Source organism: Perca fluviatilis, chromosome 9, assembly GCF_010015445.1.
Source record: "Perca fluviatilis chromosome 9, GENO_Pfluv_1.0, whole genome shotgun sequence".
NCBI lineage: Eukaryota > Metazoa > Chordata > Actinopteri > Perciformes > Percidae > Perca > Perca fluviatilis.
Genome location: NC_053120.1, coordinates 15,855,359 through 15,873,749, shown reverse-complemented (window position 1 = coordinate 15,873,749; position 18,391 = coordinate 15,855,359). Strand labels below are relative to the sequence as shown.

Below are 18,391 nucleotides of genomic sequence, written 5' to 3'. Positions count from 1 at the left end.
ACTTGTCATCCATCTACATACAGTGCAGTGTACAGTAAATAGAATAACAAAATTGTGTTTCCCTGGTCCCGGTGCAAAACAAAAGAATGAACAAATGTACATAAGGTGCAACAACAAGATACAAAACAGGTACAGAACAGGATCCAAGACGATATAGTGCAATGATAGAAACATAAGTACAAGTAGTGTAAATAAATGTTAACAAATGTGAAGTAATAGTGCAAAAAAAATAAACTAGAGAAAAGTCAGAAAATAAATAAACAGACTGGGGCTGCAACTAACGATTAGTTCTGTTATCGAATAATGTGTAGATAATTTTCTTGATTAATTGATTAATGCTTTAGTCTGTCCATTTGTGTCTGACCAATCATCACAATTGAGGAACTGGAAACAGATTAATTGGCGTATTTGCTTGAAAAATGACTTATCAGTGGCAGGTTAATTTTTTACTATTATATCAACTATAACGTTAATCGTTTCAGCTCTAATAAATTGTGAAAGTTATTTTTCTTTCTTATTGCCTTAATAATCTTGAGACCACCAAGATGTATAGCCTACTGTGACACACTTGTTGGGAACCAGGTGAAGGGTTCATCTGTTGTGGAGCCTCTCATAGTACATGTCTCTCCACCTTTTTGCTCCACTCCCAGCCCACTTTATAATTCACACCCATGCATTTACCGACATCCCCTGCACCGGGGGGTGGGGGTGTATGTGGGGGGCTGGCCCCTGCTGATTCAGAGGTTAGGAATTTGCATCTGATTACTGTTTGTCAACCAATGATCTGACTGTGCAGGCCGGAGAGTCTCTCCACGCCTCTCTCTCTCTCTCCGGCTGTCTGACTGAACGTTGCGGGTTCTGAAACCGACACTCAAAGTCTGAAAACACAATTACACGCAAAACCCGAATGCGTGGATATCATGCAGTCACATGAAACCTCTTTATTTCTAGCTGATAAACACACCAACCACTTCTCCTCTTCCTATTTTTGGTGTGTTTTTCTCTGTGCGTAATCGAAGGGGAAGACTGGATTCAGAGACGGGGAAAACAGGAATGTTTCTTCCGGTATCAAAGAGTGTGAAACCCGAACGGAAGCCGATGTGGTAAGTTAACGTTTCTCTTTAATTTTCGTTTGCCTTTTTATGCCTACAAAGTCTTATGAATAATTTACGTTTGTGTGGCTTCCTTGTTTTTTGCTGCTTCTGTTTTAATCGTCACTTACAGGACGCAGCGTTTGTTTGTTTGTTTGTTTTTTGAATCAATGATGTTATCAAATCGCCTGATCAATAGCGTAGCTACGTTATTGCTTAGGTAGCGTTAGCGGACGGACTCACCTGCCAAATGTCAGCCAACGAACGTAGCTAATTCAACCTACGTTGAGTGTAACGTTAATGGCACCATTTCTTGAAAAAAAAAAAATCTAACGGAAGAGGTGTTTTATTTTAATACAAGATTTTTCGGCGGTAACACCGAGTTTGACCGAATATAGAGAGTAACATAATAAAAGTGCACGTTATAAGCTAGCAGGGGTCTTATTTAACGTTACTGTCAGTTACAAGTGTTAAACTGTACCATTACTAACGGCTAACGTTCAGATTTGGACTGTTAGCTTGATTTTATATCACTATTTTTATGTTATGTCACCAAAATACTATCACAAATGTAAAAGCACAATATTGCTCGCTATTTCAGTTAATATTACTATAGCTGATTATTGCCAGTATTATCCGGTGCTTTAGCTAGACGCCAATAACGGATAACCCATAACTGTTTATATGTTTGCTGCTAAATATTTGTGGGCAAAACTGCTTGCACGTCCTGTGCAATTTTAATCCACCATTTTTAGTTTTACAACGCCACAAAACATAGCTACACTGACGTGATCGTCAGTACATCATACTGCCCAGTTGAATATAAAAGCCAGTGCATGTGACAGGGTCTACAAATGAGCCTTTAAAGAAGGTTTAGTCTGATATGTCATGTTGGGGGTCAAAGCAGAGACAGTAGCGTGATTCAGAGCTTAAGGTGGCTTTATGAATGGATCTGAAGCTGCTTTCTAGGTCGTTTTGCTACTCATACCAAAAACAGAGTGGCAGAGCAGTGGTGTAAAGTAGGCTACTGTTACTGTAACGTTACTTGAGTACAATTTTGAACTTGTACTTTACTTCTACCACAATTCTGGAGTAATTATTGTACGTTTTTACTCCACTATGTATTTGTTTCTAGTTTCAGATTCAGATTAGTAATACAAAATATAATTAACAAACAAGTTGCTATGCTGTATTATAGATTAGGCAACCCAGCATTATCTACATTTGTTAAAATGTAGCCCCATTTGGTATATTTTGATGCTAATTCTCTACTTAAATATTGAATGCATGATGTTTACTTATAACTTTTTGGTATAGGCTCACATACCTTTCAATAACAGTTCCACCTCGTCATCAGTCCAAGCAAGTAAATCCTTGGTCTTACTTTTTGCCATTGTTGTTCTTTCTCCAAAGTATTTTCAGTTTATTCTTCCATGATTTTCAACCGCAGAGTAACGTTAGACAATCTGCTTTCTGTTGACAATGGCATATAGGCATGCCCAGTGTGAATGGTCATGTGATATACGTTGTCAGTCTTGTTAATATGAACGTAGATTAGTTCTGATACTCGAGCTAAAACTCTGTTGTGAACGGACATTGTTTTTGTCTCAAAACAACGCCTTAAAAATGAAAACGTAGTAGTGTAGATGTAGCCTGAGTGTGTCTTCTGTAGAATGAAGTTAGCGTTCCCCCATGTATCAATTTCTCCATTCTACGGTAAGACGTCAGCGTCACAGTAACAAGCCTTCAACCAGCTAAACTACCTTACAGGGCTCGAAAAACTACAGCGTCCCCCACTCTCACATACTCTTATCCAGTAAAACATTTATCAGATTTGTCATTTGGGATGGTTTTGGTACAATAAGCAAGTGTGAATCCTTTTACGGGCCGTCCACACAATAACGGAACGTTTTGAAGAAGTTGTTTTTCCTTTGCGTTTTCAAAACTATGCTGCAAGTTATAGCCTAGTGCTAAACACAGAATAAACAGAGATAATGCAGACAAAAACTGGGTTAAAAAAAATTTCATTTAAGTTCAGCAATGTTTCTCTTTGTCTCTTTGTTATTCTTATTAAAGGGTTGTATTTTATCAAATGCAACAAAAAAAAATGATATTGGCCGCCCTGTTGTCTAAATATCAGCATCGGTCATTAAAAGAAACGTATCGGTCGACCACTAATTAACACAGGTGCAGACCTATCTCATTTTAATATCCAACTGATATAATTTCACAAAAGTCTTCAGGCTGTGTCTTTCTAGGGTAAAACCCCTTAAATTGTTGGTATTTCTGTGGAAGTGCATAATATAACAAAGGTGGAGTAGGTTGATAAAAGAGTCTGTCAGCATCTGTTAGTGGCTGAGATCAAGACAAGTCCAACATGTCAGGGGAGTGATATGGACACAATGAGCTGCCTTCAGTACTACAGCAGGGCGGTGGGAAAATTCACTGTATCCCTCTGTATGACGTCAGTCGATATGAGAAGGGGGCAGTAAACTTGTCATCTGAAGTGGATTCAAAAAGAACTGTTACTGTATTTTTCAGGAGAGTCTGGTTGGTTATGCCAAGCTGAAGAACCTCAGCCACAACCAAAACTGACTTTTTTTTTGTGGTTGGTGTTATAGTTTGTTTCTTAAGTTGGTGTGGGGGAGCGCATGCACAGGAAGCTGGTTTGGTTTTAAAGGCTACTATAGTACTTTGTCTAGATGACCTTAAATATATATATATATTCTGAAAAATGTCTGGTTTCAGTGGAGAGTTTCATTACTGTTCTGGTCTGATCTAAATGTGGTTTTAGAGGCTTTTTTTTATATATATATATATATTGTAGTGTAAAAACAACTCAGCATATTGCCCCATATGTTTAATTCTGCTGTGAAACTGACATGACAGAAACACAGTTATGAAATGTCCTTGGCATGATGACATATTTTCTGTTAACTGTGACATCACAAATTGATGGGTAGATGACATTTTGAAACCTTAAAACCTGAACCAGAAATCAGGACGACAGGAGCAAGATGAAGAAGATGTTTACTTTTAGATTTTAATAGAGAAACAAGGATTTTCACATCAGCCATTGGTCGAATACTGGTCAGGTTTTATTGCACCTTGTTGCTTATCTTTCTGGCCACTCATTTGCTTGTGTGATTTCATTAAAATGTGACTCTAAAATGTATTTCAGCAGGCAAGTCGCTCTCCTATGCTAAATGTCCTCCATGTGACTTCTTAAAGTTGTCCTTGACAAACAAGAGATGGTAAATTGTGACGCGTGCATCTTCCCAATGTGACTAATAAGCACTAAAATTCTTAAGAGAGATGTTCAGGCCCTTATCACACCCTGCACCCCACCATCCTCCAAACACCATATAGGCTTGTCCAGAAATTGCTGCACTAATCAGTTTGGTCCAATCTGGTATATGGTATTCTGTGGCCGACATCGGCCAACTGCCCAGTGCACCAGTGTTTCCAATGGATAGAAGTACTGCTGCGGCAAGCTGGTGGAGGAGGGTGTTAATGTTGTATTTGGAATTACGTTGTGGATTAGAAACGTATGGCCAGTGATCAAGTTCAGGTCTTAAAAAGGCCTACCCTTTCTTTTGCATAATACAGGCTGGCCCTAATAAGTAACACTTATTGTTATGAAACCAGGTTTACATAAAGACGCAAGTAGTTGCTCTTGATTTGAAGAACTGACAGATGTGTTGTATTTTTGTAGAAACTGTAATTTGCCATCAAAGAGAGGGGTTGAAAAAGGTGCAGACCTTGACATGGTGATATATCAATATAGTATTGATATTGTTGTTTAACATATTGTAGGATTTTGCTTATTGAACTACGACGTTATAGCTTGATTATTGTGTCTTTCCATGCTTAAAAGTTGCATTAATGCAGGTTTCTAAAGTTATTAGTCTGTTACAGCATATGGAAATGAACGTCTACCACTTGGTCATCTTGCAAACATTTTAAATTGTCAATATTGATTGTTTTAGACTTTTGTAACTATGTCAATATCTAAAGTATTGCCTCAAGAAAAATGTTCTTGTCATGGAGGAAAGGCCTCTGTAACAGTTGACACATCACTAGAAAGAAACTAAACAATAAGGTGCTTTAATAAAATGAAATATTTAGTTTTAAAACGATTAAATGTATATAAACTTAATGCAGTGCTGAAACCAAGCTGAAAACTATATTAACTAACTAATATATACTAACTAAATAATTGATCATCATCAATCATTTATCAAGAAAAAAAATAAAAACACACGCTGGCTCCAGCTTTTCCAGTGTGAGGATTTGATGCTTTCCTCAGTTTCATAACATTGTTAATTGAATATCTTTGATGATTGGTCAGCTGGAACAAGAAATCTGAACATTTTGCACTATTTTCTGACATCTTAGAAGCTAAATCAATGGATAATTAAAGTGCTCATATTAGGCTCATTTACAGGTTCATAATTGTATTTAGAGGTTGTACCAGAATAGGTTTATGTGGTTTAATAAAAAAAAAAATATATATATATATATATATATTTGTATTTTTTAAGTAAAGGCTGGACTACAATAGAGCTGTTGGGAGCAGTTTGTGAAGTGTTTTCTGTTGGAGATGGTAAGTCCCTTTGGGTTGGACTTTTTCACTTTGTAAACCTATAACATGCACAAAAAGATATATAACACAATAAAGGAAAGGGATAAAGCATAATATAAGCACTTTAAAAAAAAAATTGAAAGATAAATAAATAATGGAAATGATTAGTAGTAATGATTGAACGATTTATTGTTTTCAAATCGAAATCGCGATTTGAAAGAATTGTAAAGACCACGAATAATCGAATGTGCAATATTTAGTTGAATTTGGTGTAACATTTGGTTTACCATTTTTTATTCCTCTTTTTATTATTATTATTATTATTATTACTACTGTTTTTTCATAAGATAAATGCTGTAATAACTTTATCACAGATTGTTTACAGAGATGTGCTATTTTCAATGGATTTTTCATTTATTTTGTATTACTTTATTTAAATTGATCGTAGAAGGTGCTATTGAACTGAGGCATATCAGAAATTTCAGTTTACAGGAAATTACAGATTTTTTTTTTTTTTTATTATTATAACTTTAGCTTTTGTGATAAATGTTCTGTGTTTGACTGATTAATGTTCCATGCATATGAAAATAAAATCACTTATTTCTGGTAATTCATACATACATATGTTCTCATCCTTGCATAAGAATATAAAGCAGTTTTGATGGTGTCTCATGTTATAATGCTCCATGACGTTTTATCTGATACACAGTGAATATTGAACTTAAGCTTTTTTCTAACTTTTTTTTAAATTGCAAATCGAATCGTAATTGCAATATCTGGCAGAAAAATCGCAATTAGATTTTTTCCCCCCCAAATCGTTCAGCGCTAGTTGCAGCCCTGATTTGATTTTCATTTGTTGCTTTCTAGAATGTGTTTCCAGTTAGTGAGAAATTACCATCATGTCAGTGGTGCACTTTCATTGCCCAATGTCATCTTGATGTCAGACGTGCCATAGCTAACACGCATTGCTGCTTGGCCATTGAGCATGTCCGTCTTCTCATAGCTTCTCATAGTTGGTGCCAGTATTTGTAATTCTAATCCTGTTGTTTTGATGTTTTTGGTTTCCGTAGTGTTCCTTCCCTTGACATGTAAACTGGTCCTTGTGGACTCTGCTCTAATCAAGTGTTTGATGTGATATCCTGTTGAAACTAAGCTCAGGTTCACATAAAGGTCTGTGTATTAGTCATTACTTTCCCGTCTCGATCCAGAGTTGTGATGATGTTTGTAGATTCACACCTCAGTCTGTTTGAGCGTGTTAAGTGTACATATCAAAATGCAAAGCTGGCAGCGCCGTCATTATTATAAACATTATTAAAACGTTTACAAGCAGAAATCCACTCAGCTTCCTGTCAGCAAACACGCCTGATCTCAGCCCGAGGGTATTTGAAGAACATTTGGAAGCAGCAAGTGTAATATACAAATAGCCTGCTCAGTTAGCCTCTGAACATCATGGCTTAGTGAGCGGCAGTCACTGGCTGTTGGCCACTAAACTGGTTAGTGGCTGTAAATCAATGACGGACAAACATGCACTGACCAGACAAACAGGTTTGACGCATGTTTGTTGTCTTATTTTCAAACTATAATCCTCTACAGGGTGGTAAGATGGCTTTTATGTTGTCACTGCATTCAAATTGCCCTACAAGGTTTAAGGGTGTAGGCCCACATTGTGTCACCTGAATGTTTCAGTAATAACCCACTTGTAAATATCAGCGTGAATTGTATCACAGTGAATGTCTGCTGTCTGCACACCACAAGTTTCCCTGCCATTAAAGAAATGGGAAGCAGCTTGGCTTGGCTGGCTTTCAGCTGTTCTGTTGCCAAAAGCTACATTTCTAAAAGGCCTGTGCGGCACGTGGGGCTTTAACTTGGTTATCCTGCCAAAAAATGCAGGAAGAAAATCAGTAGTTACTTAACTGCCTGGGCCGGAGCCATGGGGGAATCCCAGCAGGGCTGACGGTGACGCAGCCAGGGAGCATACTATAAGGAAGGGTCTGAGCTTTTGGGATGCCCTGCAGTTCCTGAACCGAGCTGCTAGTACAGTTGTAGTTGTGTTTTAATTCACCGGCTGACCGCGATCTATCCTGGTACTTCTCTGCCTGGATACCAGCACGCAGCTGCAACATGCTGACATGTCCATCAAACCAGAAGCGTTTGTATTTCATATTTGCGTCAGCTAAGGCTGGCAGCCTGCCCAGGCAATCAAAATCTAATTTAATCAGATCCATGCCAAATGATACACATCCCTCATGAGTTTTTATTAGACAGATTGCAGGCTGCATTAAACTAATCCACATTTAGCACAGAAGTGACAGTTTCTGTTCTGGATGTCTCCATCTACAATGAACAGCGCTCTTTATCTAAGATTTACACTCATCCATTGCCTCTCTGCAGACAAAAGACTTGATTGTTAAAGATCACAATGCAGTGACGTGACTGCACAGTCACCATATAAACCAACATGTTAATCCAGTTTGGGACGCTCATGCCATTCAATGAAAATGCAAACCCCCAACCTACCTCCCCCGCACTAGAGGAACTATCATCAAAACGTCAGTCTAGAGTTACAATAGCATTATGCATTGAACTCTGCAAGCAGCCACATGCACTCTGTCTCCTGAATCCCAACTTTTATGGCAAAGTAAGTCTGCTCACATGAGGAATTTGACTTGGTGGGTTTGTTTCTGCAGCTCACAGAAAGCCAGAGATATTTTTTAAACAAGTCATTTATATAAAGTTGTAGAGGTATTATAGTTGCATTAAAGCAGTGTTTAGTAGTTTCCCTGTACAATCATCACATGGTATTCTGGTCAAACTGACTAATTACAGGAAGCTATAAGATTGAGTAATAAAGGATAGAACAGATGTACAAAAGTAATGCAATCCAGTACAATCGCCCTGCACACAACTCTATCGTTAACAAACTTTGTTTTTTTCAAATTGTGTCAGAAAAGTGTTGATTGGAGTGCAAGAAGAAATAAATGGAATATTATTTAACATTTCAACCAGAACAGAGTCAGACACAAGACAAACAGATGTAAAGACACCGTGTTTCCCTTTAGAAGGGCCGGTGTTTCTCCACCAGAGCCGTCATCACATGAGATTCATGATTATGCTCTACAGTCTCCACGTGAAGCTGTAACATTGCGAGGTCAATATCCACCAGTGAGGCGGCAGGCAGACAATGACATAAATACCAGCAGACATTTCAGCTGAGTCAGCAGAAACTTTTTTTTTTCCATTTTAACTATTTGTCTGAGGACTTTTTCTGCGGTTAGAGGAAGTCCTTCCATATAGCAGAGTTCAAATGTTTTTTTTACATTTTACCTGTGGGCTGTCCTGTCTTTAAGTATAAAGTAAGTGCCAATATCCAATAGTTCATTTTAGTTTTTAATACCGTAAGTGTTTCTTCCGGTGTGCCACTTTAAGAGTGGAAAAGCCCCTAAGACATTGGTCATTTATGTTGCTTGCTAGTAATTTCATTTGTAGAAGAAATGGAGCATTTTCTAATGTTGCACTCTGTGTAAAGTGTTAAAGAGAAGAGCATCAGACAAATAAATACATGTGGATTCCCCTGCAAGGTTATGTACCATATGCACCGACACAGAGAGAGGCCTCTTTCCATAATTTCCATCATTCATTTCCAAGTAGGAAAACACTTAAATCCAGACTTTTTACATTTATTCTTCATACATGCTGTAACATCAGATGCTACAAATCACTCTCAGCCTCACTGGCTTGCACAGCTGAATCCTGTTGCTTGATAGATAGCCACATATTTCACTGCTGAGAAGTGGATCACTGGATTATTTTTGCTATATGCCCACTTAATTTATGGCATAGCGGGGGCTAATCAGATTTGGCTGGCTGTGTTGCCTCGGCTCGCTGAAAGAGGTCAGTGGAAAGTGCGTGACGAGCCTGCGCGACACTTCCTCAATGATCTTGTTGTTGGTGCAGTGGGGCTCAATGGAGCCTGTGTTATTGCCTTGCAAGGTAATACTGCAAGGAATGTGAGAGAGGGACACATAATCAAGACCAGCACCACTGACTGACTTCTTGTTTTTATGCTTTTTTCCCCTTTTTTATGTAGAAAGGATGATGAATAGTTACTGTTTGGCTCCCTGCGCAGTCACTATTTAACTTCTGTTATATTCAATGCTAACCAGTGTTTACTGTATATGGAGAGTTAACGCTATTAACAAAAAATATTTAAAAATGCTTATTAAAACACTATTTAAAAACACTTTCTATAAAAGTAATCTATCAACATGAATTATCAAAATAAGATAGTTTGATATAAAATACTGTTGCATGGGAATTAAATAATATTAGCACACAATTTATGCAGTAAATGTTTTATATACTGCATACCTATATATGTCTGTGTTACTACATGTATGTTGCAACTATAATTATTTTTATATTTATTTGTTTCCCCAGACTGTGAAGGCTTAATTCAATTATATTCACCACTGTTTAAATTTAAGAAGCATTTAGATTTTAGATGAGAGATCAAGTGAGATCTTGACTGTATGTCGATTGAATGTTTTTGCCAGGTGCACAACATAGCATTGGACACATGGTACTCATTTATTTTATATAATTTACTAATTATTATTATTATTATTATTATTATTATTATTATTATTACTAATTAGCATGTTAAGAGTTAAGTTTTATTTCCCTGTTATTTAAAAAGGTACATATGTAAACAGAACTTAAACACATAAAGCCTTTGAAGTAAGAGAGGTGTGGTTGCATCTTTTTCCACTAAGGTCTTCAGTATCTTTTTATTCTACTGTCACACAACATGTAGGGAGTTAAGAACAAAACAAAGAAGACAATCTTAAAAGATAAGTTTTTCAACTAACTTTGTAGGTATGATCATTTTCATCACAGGGTACCTCACAATACAGATAATATCACAATACAGCAATTCTGACATAATCAATTTACAATCCTATACTGATAAATCATGATGTCGGCCTATGAATACAACTATGGATACAAAATGCCTGTGAAAAGATTAGGTGCTCTCTTTATTCACTGCAAGTCCAAAGTTTAAGAAAACAGCACAATTCTGCAGCACAAGTTTTTCAGTCTGTAAATTAAAATGATAGAATAGAGCATCTAAGGGTGCAGACTTTGGACTTAAACGTGGCTGGGGCATCAGTTTTTTTCCTCAAAGTGCTGCCCGCCATCCTGTTGAAAACCTCTTCTTCTTCGGCTAGTTAACTTATGTTCAAGTTTCCCTCATTCGTGTGTTGAACCCACCTCAAGGAGCCTTGAAGTAACGACACTGGGAGCAGGGAAATCTATTTAGAGCGCCATATTTTATTAATTAATATATCAATATTTGGCACCAGTGTGTCAATTATCTTATCACACGAAGAAGGACAATGATATATTGCTGTGCTGATGTTTTGTCCCACTCCTAATCTTTTTACAGTTAAGTAGTGTGTCTTTCTGCAAACTGCATTGGGATGCATTACACTGATATGTTCAGGTGTCAGGATTGTAAGACATTCAAAAGTTAGTATAAAAAAAAAGAGGCTTTCTGGGGCCACGTTGCTCAGAAACCAACAGAGAAGTATCATATTTGTCCAGAAGTGTATGTGTTGATAACATCAGTACAAAGCCTGTTTCTCTACTAACATAGCAGTATAGTACACACTGACAAACGGTACATGCATGTGCTGAGTGATGATAAAACCTGCCAACAAGTACATCAACAGAAATTCCAAGGACATACTGTATATTACCACCCACATATATTACATGTGATCTTTAGGAAGCGAAGAGCTGGAAACACCAGTAAGAGCGCTTATAGCACCAGAGATAGAGACGAAACAACAATGTGGATTACCACTTTAAGAATCACGGTCCCTCAGATTTTCCAGTCAAGCAGAACAGAGAGATGTTCATTTTAATAGCCGGTTTTAAGTCTCACACCCAGTTAATCTCAAAATAACCTCACCTCTTTAACAGACAATGTTTTTTTCTTTCAGTACATAAAAGGAAATGAACTTTTATTTCAAATGTTGATATGTATCTGCACTGGCACATGAAAACAAAACTACCTATTGAGGAAAATACCCTGGCGTTAATGTCTGTGTTGCTCTATGAGAACTTTAAAACTAGTTTGTAGCACATATGTTGCAAGCACCATGTGCAGGGCTGTAGCCGGGGTTAGGAAATCATTGAGGTACATAATTTCTTCTTTTATTGGAGCCTAATTACTGCGTTTCTGGACAAGCAGAATTCATACCACCATGACACCTACAAACAAAACCCAAGCTATACAATACACACAAACTCATAATCTACAGTATATTTAAATACGTTTAGAGGGACCTGTTGGCAAAAATGCTTTTATGTAAGCTGCACAATTTACTCTGTACTTTTACTTTAGTAACATTTTGAATTCAGGTCTTTAACTTGTAATGAAGTATTTTTACATCAATGTATTTTACTTAAGTAGGCTAAAAGAACCGAGTACTTCTTCCACCACGATTTACTCTCACTCTTCTTCTATGTGTGTGTGTGTGTGTGTGTGTGTGTGTGTGTGTGTGTGAGATGTTTGTGCGTCGTACTTGGGCTGCGTTGCTTACGTGAGCTGTGTGGCTGCTCTAACATGGGCGCCAAAATGAAAAGCAAAAAGTTCTGCGACGCACACACTGCTCAGGCAGTGTGGCCCGGTCAGTCTCTCCCGCACAGATAGCTGTCAGTTTCAAGCAGTTTTACGTCATTCAGATGCAGAGATATAGTGGGTTTTTTAGGAAATAATTACCAAGATCCGGACCTGTGTGACCTCATAGCTGGCTATGGCCATGACCATGAATTAAAAAGACACAAAGATGAATTCCTGCACATTCACCGTACAAAGGATTGTGGTATTAGAAGACTTTGGTGCTCTTTTTAGAGTACATTCGACCGGCTACGTGTCTATGCCAGCAGCCAGTCTTATATGTAAATATGTGCCTATACATGTACATGTAAGGCGGTGTGGGTCTCTTTATCTCATTGGAATTAGACCCTTAGCTCTCGCTCTTATCACTCTGTACTGTTTGCTCAGACCTTGCAATCTTCTACCACTCGAATGAGGGTTTTGGAGAAAAAAAAAGAACAGGATTAACCCATTAGCTGTCGTCGTTTCTACTTCTTCATTCAGCCAACTGTTAAAGTTTATGTCCCGTGTCTGTCCACCCTGCCCCCACACGGGGTGCCCTGCCATCTATACCTTCAGCCTTCCTTTTCCTAGCCAGTCAAGGTGTTAAATGAGCCCTAATGGTCGTATTGTCAAATCTCTTTTTTTTTTTTTTTTTTTTTTTTTTTTTTTTTTTTTTTCTTTTTTTTTTTTTTTTTTTTTTTTTTTTTGTGGGTTTTTTTTTTTTTTTTTGTGGGGTGGGGGGGTTTTTTTTTTTTTTTCCCCTTTTCTTTCCAAGAGGTCAGAGGTCACTGTTGTGTACAGAGCAGGAGTCCTGAATGCTGGTTGGGCTTTAGGTTATTCCTCAAAGACAGTGGTGCAGCAGGGTGGATGCTTGAATCTGATTCTCCCAGTTCAAGTTCACCTTTCTACCCTACTGTCCCCGTAAAGTCTGTCGTAAAATGCAAATATAAGTCTTGAAATGTAAATGAAGGGAAAGAAACTATGAGAGTGAGAGAGAGACATTTCAGACAGCAAACACACAAGCAGGCAGCATTGAGGTAGAGCAGTTAATGAAAGTCACATAGGGGACACTTTAAATCAAACATTGCTTTATGTCATCTAATCGTTTTGCATGAAGAGTTGTCTTCACACTCACTAAAACCGCCTTAAAGAATCCCCATATGTCAGCCATCACAGCAGGATATACATTTGCCCTTTGGTCTTTAGTTAACACAAGATGCCAAGTAGTCATATTGATTTGGAGGCAGACTATTGCATTTAGAAGTCCTTCAAAAAGGTCTGGCAATAACATTGTGGAGGAAATCCTCTATTAGTCTGCTAAGTATTTCCTTAACTGGCAAATGGTCTTTGACCACAGCTACTCAGATATGGCAAAGTGATGGATCAAAAACCATGAAGCAAGTTGGTTGCTGTAATTAAGTTTCCAAAGTATTTTGATTAGCAACTTACTAATAATTCATAATCTATGCTTTTCAACAAATCAGGATTTTCATATAATAGCAGGTCACTGTTCCAAGGCGTTGATAAGGTAAAACAAATTACCGTAAGTGGAGTGTTGATTGATGAGAAGGGTTGTTTTTTTTAAGATTCTTTTTTTGAGCATTTTCGGCCTTTATTTTGACAGGACAGCTGAAGACATGAAAGGGAGAGAGAGGGGGGAATGACATGCAGCAAAGGGCCACAGGTCGGAGTCGAACCCAGGCCCGCTGAGTCAAGGAGTAAACCTCTATATATGAGCGCCCGCTCTACCAACTGAGCTATCCGGGTGCCCCCAGCAGGGTTTTTTAAGGGGATTCATCCCTGCTTAGTTTTTGTGCTGAGCTGTTTTAGATATTAAATGCCTTATCACTCTAGCCAGTCTGGATATTCATGTGTGAGAATGAGATACCAAGGGAAACCACCACACATGTTGCACAGCAGAGTTGCACCCAATAAGGGTTATCATAGCTCTTCCTTTTTCCTAAAGCATTATTGTTTTTTTTGGTGTAAATCAGTATCTATGCACACATGTAGAAAACATTTGACTTCTCTGTCTTTGGCTCATAGTCTTCTTTACAGTTCATCTTGCTCTGTGTTTTCATCTATTCTTGTTGTTTATTGCTGTCATATATAACAGGTTTTATAAGAATGAAACCTGCCTTTTCATTTGGGGAAGTGTGTTGGGGGGGGCGGGCATGTGTTGTGGTGCAATGTAATGTGCACAATCTAGCATGTAAGAAATCATGATGCCTGTGATGAACAGTAGCATGAAACAAAGCGACCACTTCTGCTTCCCTCTGCACAGGAAGAGTCAACAGAACAGCTTTGTTGTTATCACTTCTGTCTTTAAAATTACCTATAGGACACCGAGAGAGAGAGAGATAGATATTAATTTCCACTCTGAGCCCTTTGTCATGTGTCAGTAAGTAGAACAGAGACAAGTTGTCTCCGTTAAACCAGGTCCAGTTAGGTAAGATGTTTAAATCCTACTTACACTGGTGCTATTCTCCATCTGACAACTGCAGGCGTTCAGTTGTGCCTCTATCGCCCTTAAAGAATGTAATTAATCAATAGTGAATATCTGTTGGCTGCCTCGCTGCATCTGCTCCGTCAGTTGTCATTTCCTTCACCCTCTGAAGAAACACAAGTTACACAGCTCCTGTTTCCTTGCACAACATTTCTCTAACATATAGTACAGGGTGACTGAAATATTTCTTTATGTGCATGCTGTGGTTCTGTATCAACTGTTGACATAAGATTTTGTTGAGTTGCATTTTATTGAACACCATTTAAGACTTTTGCTGTAGTGGCAGAACAGTTGAACAGTTGTGGCTCAGGCATCTAACCAGTTGAGCTAAAAATGAAGAGCTGCAGGGTGTCAACTGTATGCTGATTGCTGCTGGTTGAGTGTTTTAGTTGGGACTGAGGGCATTTGAAATGTTCTTGTTTTTTTTCAAACTTGCTATTGCTGTTCAGCCAGTTCATGTCATCCGTCTCCATTTGTGCTTATTCTTCCTGAGATACACAAACTGTGGTCATTGTTACACATTCTAAGAGGTTACTCAGCTTTTCTTTAAGGCTTCCTGCAAAATAATGTATTGTTTTAAAGTGTGCAGACAACAGCTGAATGACAATATATTTGTGCTTTCTTCTATCGGGAAAGGTGCATTAACACATTTGACGCACTCCTTGTGATATTACTAATATTGTGCAAATATTGGCTGATCTCGAGTCAGACCTGTGGATCTCTAACTGTAACAACGTCTCGCCTGAAATGTCTGCTTACAGAGTAACAGTAGTGATAAACAGGATGATTGTGGGTGTTGTCTCTCTTCTCGTCCTGTATTCCTGACTATGTAAATATAAGATATGGAAAACAGTCAATTTTCCTGTAAATAGAAACAGGACTTAATTTCACTCAGCCTATGGAGAGACCTTGGACTTTACATACAAATCTACTGTTTATCCTTCTCTGGGGTTGAGAATGTGCCTACACGGTAATTACACTACCATACCCATGAAATGCTGGTATGACTTTCTGTGTAATTCCAGTGAGCTACATGCAAAACAACCCTCTTTCCCTATAGCCTTCCAAGACAAAAGTATCCCTTCTGGTTATATTCTCATTGCAGTGTGATAATGAGGTGTAATGTGGCCAAGGATTGCTGTGGTGGCTACTTTTTAGACCAAGTTAGCACGCCGAAATTTATATAGAAGTAACTGGTTTCCCAGAGTTTCCCCATGTGGTGTGGTCTCCATTTTGCCTCAAGTAGCTGCTGACTCAAAAGTAATTTGTGAAACCTTGTTCCACTGGAGGGAAGTTTTATAGGATTGCATGAGTCTGATAATGCTGTTTTAGAGGCTTTTTGCACTGACATTAATAAAAAATGTGGTGGAAACACTAAATGCCTTTTCATTTTTAATGTCTTTATGATGCTTAGTTGTAATAATGACAAATATGAGCTATCAGAGCAATAAAAAGACAAAACATGGACAAAATGACATATGAAAGACGTGTGATAGAACAAGGGAAGAAAGAACCTTTTGGTGGAGTCTTGTCACATTATACTTTAACAGTATATCACAAGTGGTACTGAATATCTGTGCAATGTTTTGTCTTTGAGCAACCTAAAACCAAAATATCAGACGTTACACTTCCAGGATTGCTCCGGTGCCGCAGGAAATTCCGCCGGATGCTTGTATTTTCCGTTTCATTCCGCCTTCTTTGTGTTGGAATTTAAAATTGGGTGGATTAATGAGGGCTATTTTTGACTGCTCCTCAGATCTCTGCAGGGTAAATTGAGACAGCTCACTAGCCTATTTGTCCAATCTGAGTATTGTCTTGCGCAACTATTTTGCAGCGGCTCTGTGCGGAGCTTAGCGCCGCCCATGACAATACTGATTCCATTCCCATCCTGAGTGCTATGTGGAGTAGCCAGATCCTCCTTCAGCACGCTTTGGTAGTTGGTCTGGCAAAGCGTGACTACTGATATCCAAACCTGTTCTGTCCTTGCCTCCCTGTCTCAATCAGGGAGGCTATGTAGACACCTGCCTGATAAGGGAATGTTTTGTTTCAGGACGCCTTTTGGAGGTTAGTGGAAGCAGTGTAACAGGGCCAGACGTAGGTTCTCATGCATCCCAGAACTATGCTCAAGGTGACCATCTTTTCTTTGGCGCCATCGATATCTTGAGATATCACATACTTGATAGTTGGGGCTAGGGATATAAGCATCAGGAACAGGCACAGGACCTCAGAGAGTTGGGACGGCACTGCACAATAACACATCGTGGTTTTACTGTACTGCCTGCTTAATTGTCTCCTCAATTGAGTGTTCATTAAATGCTTCTGTGTGATTCATCAAGGTCTCCCGAACCTTCTTCACGTTATTTGAAATGAGTTGTGCTGCTCCTGAGTTTTTCTTTAACAATTCAAATGTAACTGTAACTCATTCACACTTTCATCCAGAGTGTACTCAGTATAAAAGTGCAATGCAAAATTAACAGTTTCTGAAAGTACACGATCAGGGCAGGTGGTGGCAGGTCTGTCTGGTCATGTATTAGTCAGCGTAGCTGAGATGAGTGGTGCCGCCTCCTGTCATGACTGGCACTTCAGCATATCCAGCACCTGCACTTGAAATTTCCCCACATGCTGTTGACTTGGTGTTCAGTTCTTATCTCTGCGTGGCTGATCTGAGCCACAAACCCAGACTTCTTAACATTGTGAACACTTTCTGAGTAAACAGAGAGTGGGCAGGACAGACAATTACTCTCTCTCCAGTATCACTCTGGGCTATAGGTGGGATCACTGTTGTGTTATAACAGTTGACTAAAGGGAACAGACATTATTGATACCAGAATGTTGAAGCTCTTTGCTTTTAACAGACACTGCTTTGCATGTCTAAGCACTTTTGGGAACAGGTATGTAGGAGAAGCATTAGGCTACCACCTACAGAAGTTGCAAAAAAAACTCCCCACTGTGTCTCTACACTTCCAATACAACCTTTTAATGAGGGGAAAAACCCACCAGTCATACCTGCGAAAAGGCACACCTCTGAATATTAATTGTGTGTGTTGTCACAAACTTGAGACAATGTAGGTGAGACAGCGTTGAGTGGTGGACTGAAGTAATTCTTAGCTTTTAACCAACCAGGTGAAGAACGTGACGGTTCTTTCTATGATTTCACTTCCTCTTACTGTTGAGGCTAAAACACTGCCCTGCTTGTGTGTCTAATCTGTTTGTGTGAGTAATCCTGCACATGCTGCACAACTGACAATTTAGGGACTGCGTATTTATGCTACACATGGACTTCAGACTGAAATGAGCATTTTTGTGTGTGAAATTGGGTATTTTCTTCTCTATCACATTTTACTTCATGATTTGAGTTTGACAGGGCGGCTCTGTAGTCTTCGTTGTACTTTTTTCACTATTCTGCAACTCACAAAGATTTTACAAAACTTCAATCAGGCTCTTAAATCTAAAAGTAATTGATCAAGTTTCTCAAATAATATGTTGGACTTTTCCCTTTATTTAATAGGGGTTTGCAAAACAAAATTATAGATACAAAATAA

At 38.5% G+C, this 18,391-nt stretch overlaps 1 protein-coding gene across 1 annotated transcript in view; it reads left to right on the top strand.

Moving 5' to 3' along the window:
- The first annotated feature begins 782 nt into the window (after positions 1-782).
- The window catches only part of arid3a (AT rich interactive domain 3A (BRIGHT-like)), a 51,500-nt gene continuing 33,891 nt past the window's right edge, over positions 783-18,391 (top strand). Inside the window, exon 1 of the mRNA XM_039811182.1 lies at positions 783-1,103. The gene's annotated coding sequence lies outside the window, so the exon portion shown is untranslated. The remainder of the gene's footprint in view (positions 1,104-18,391) is intronic.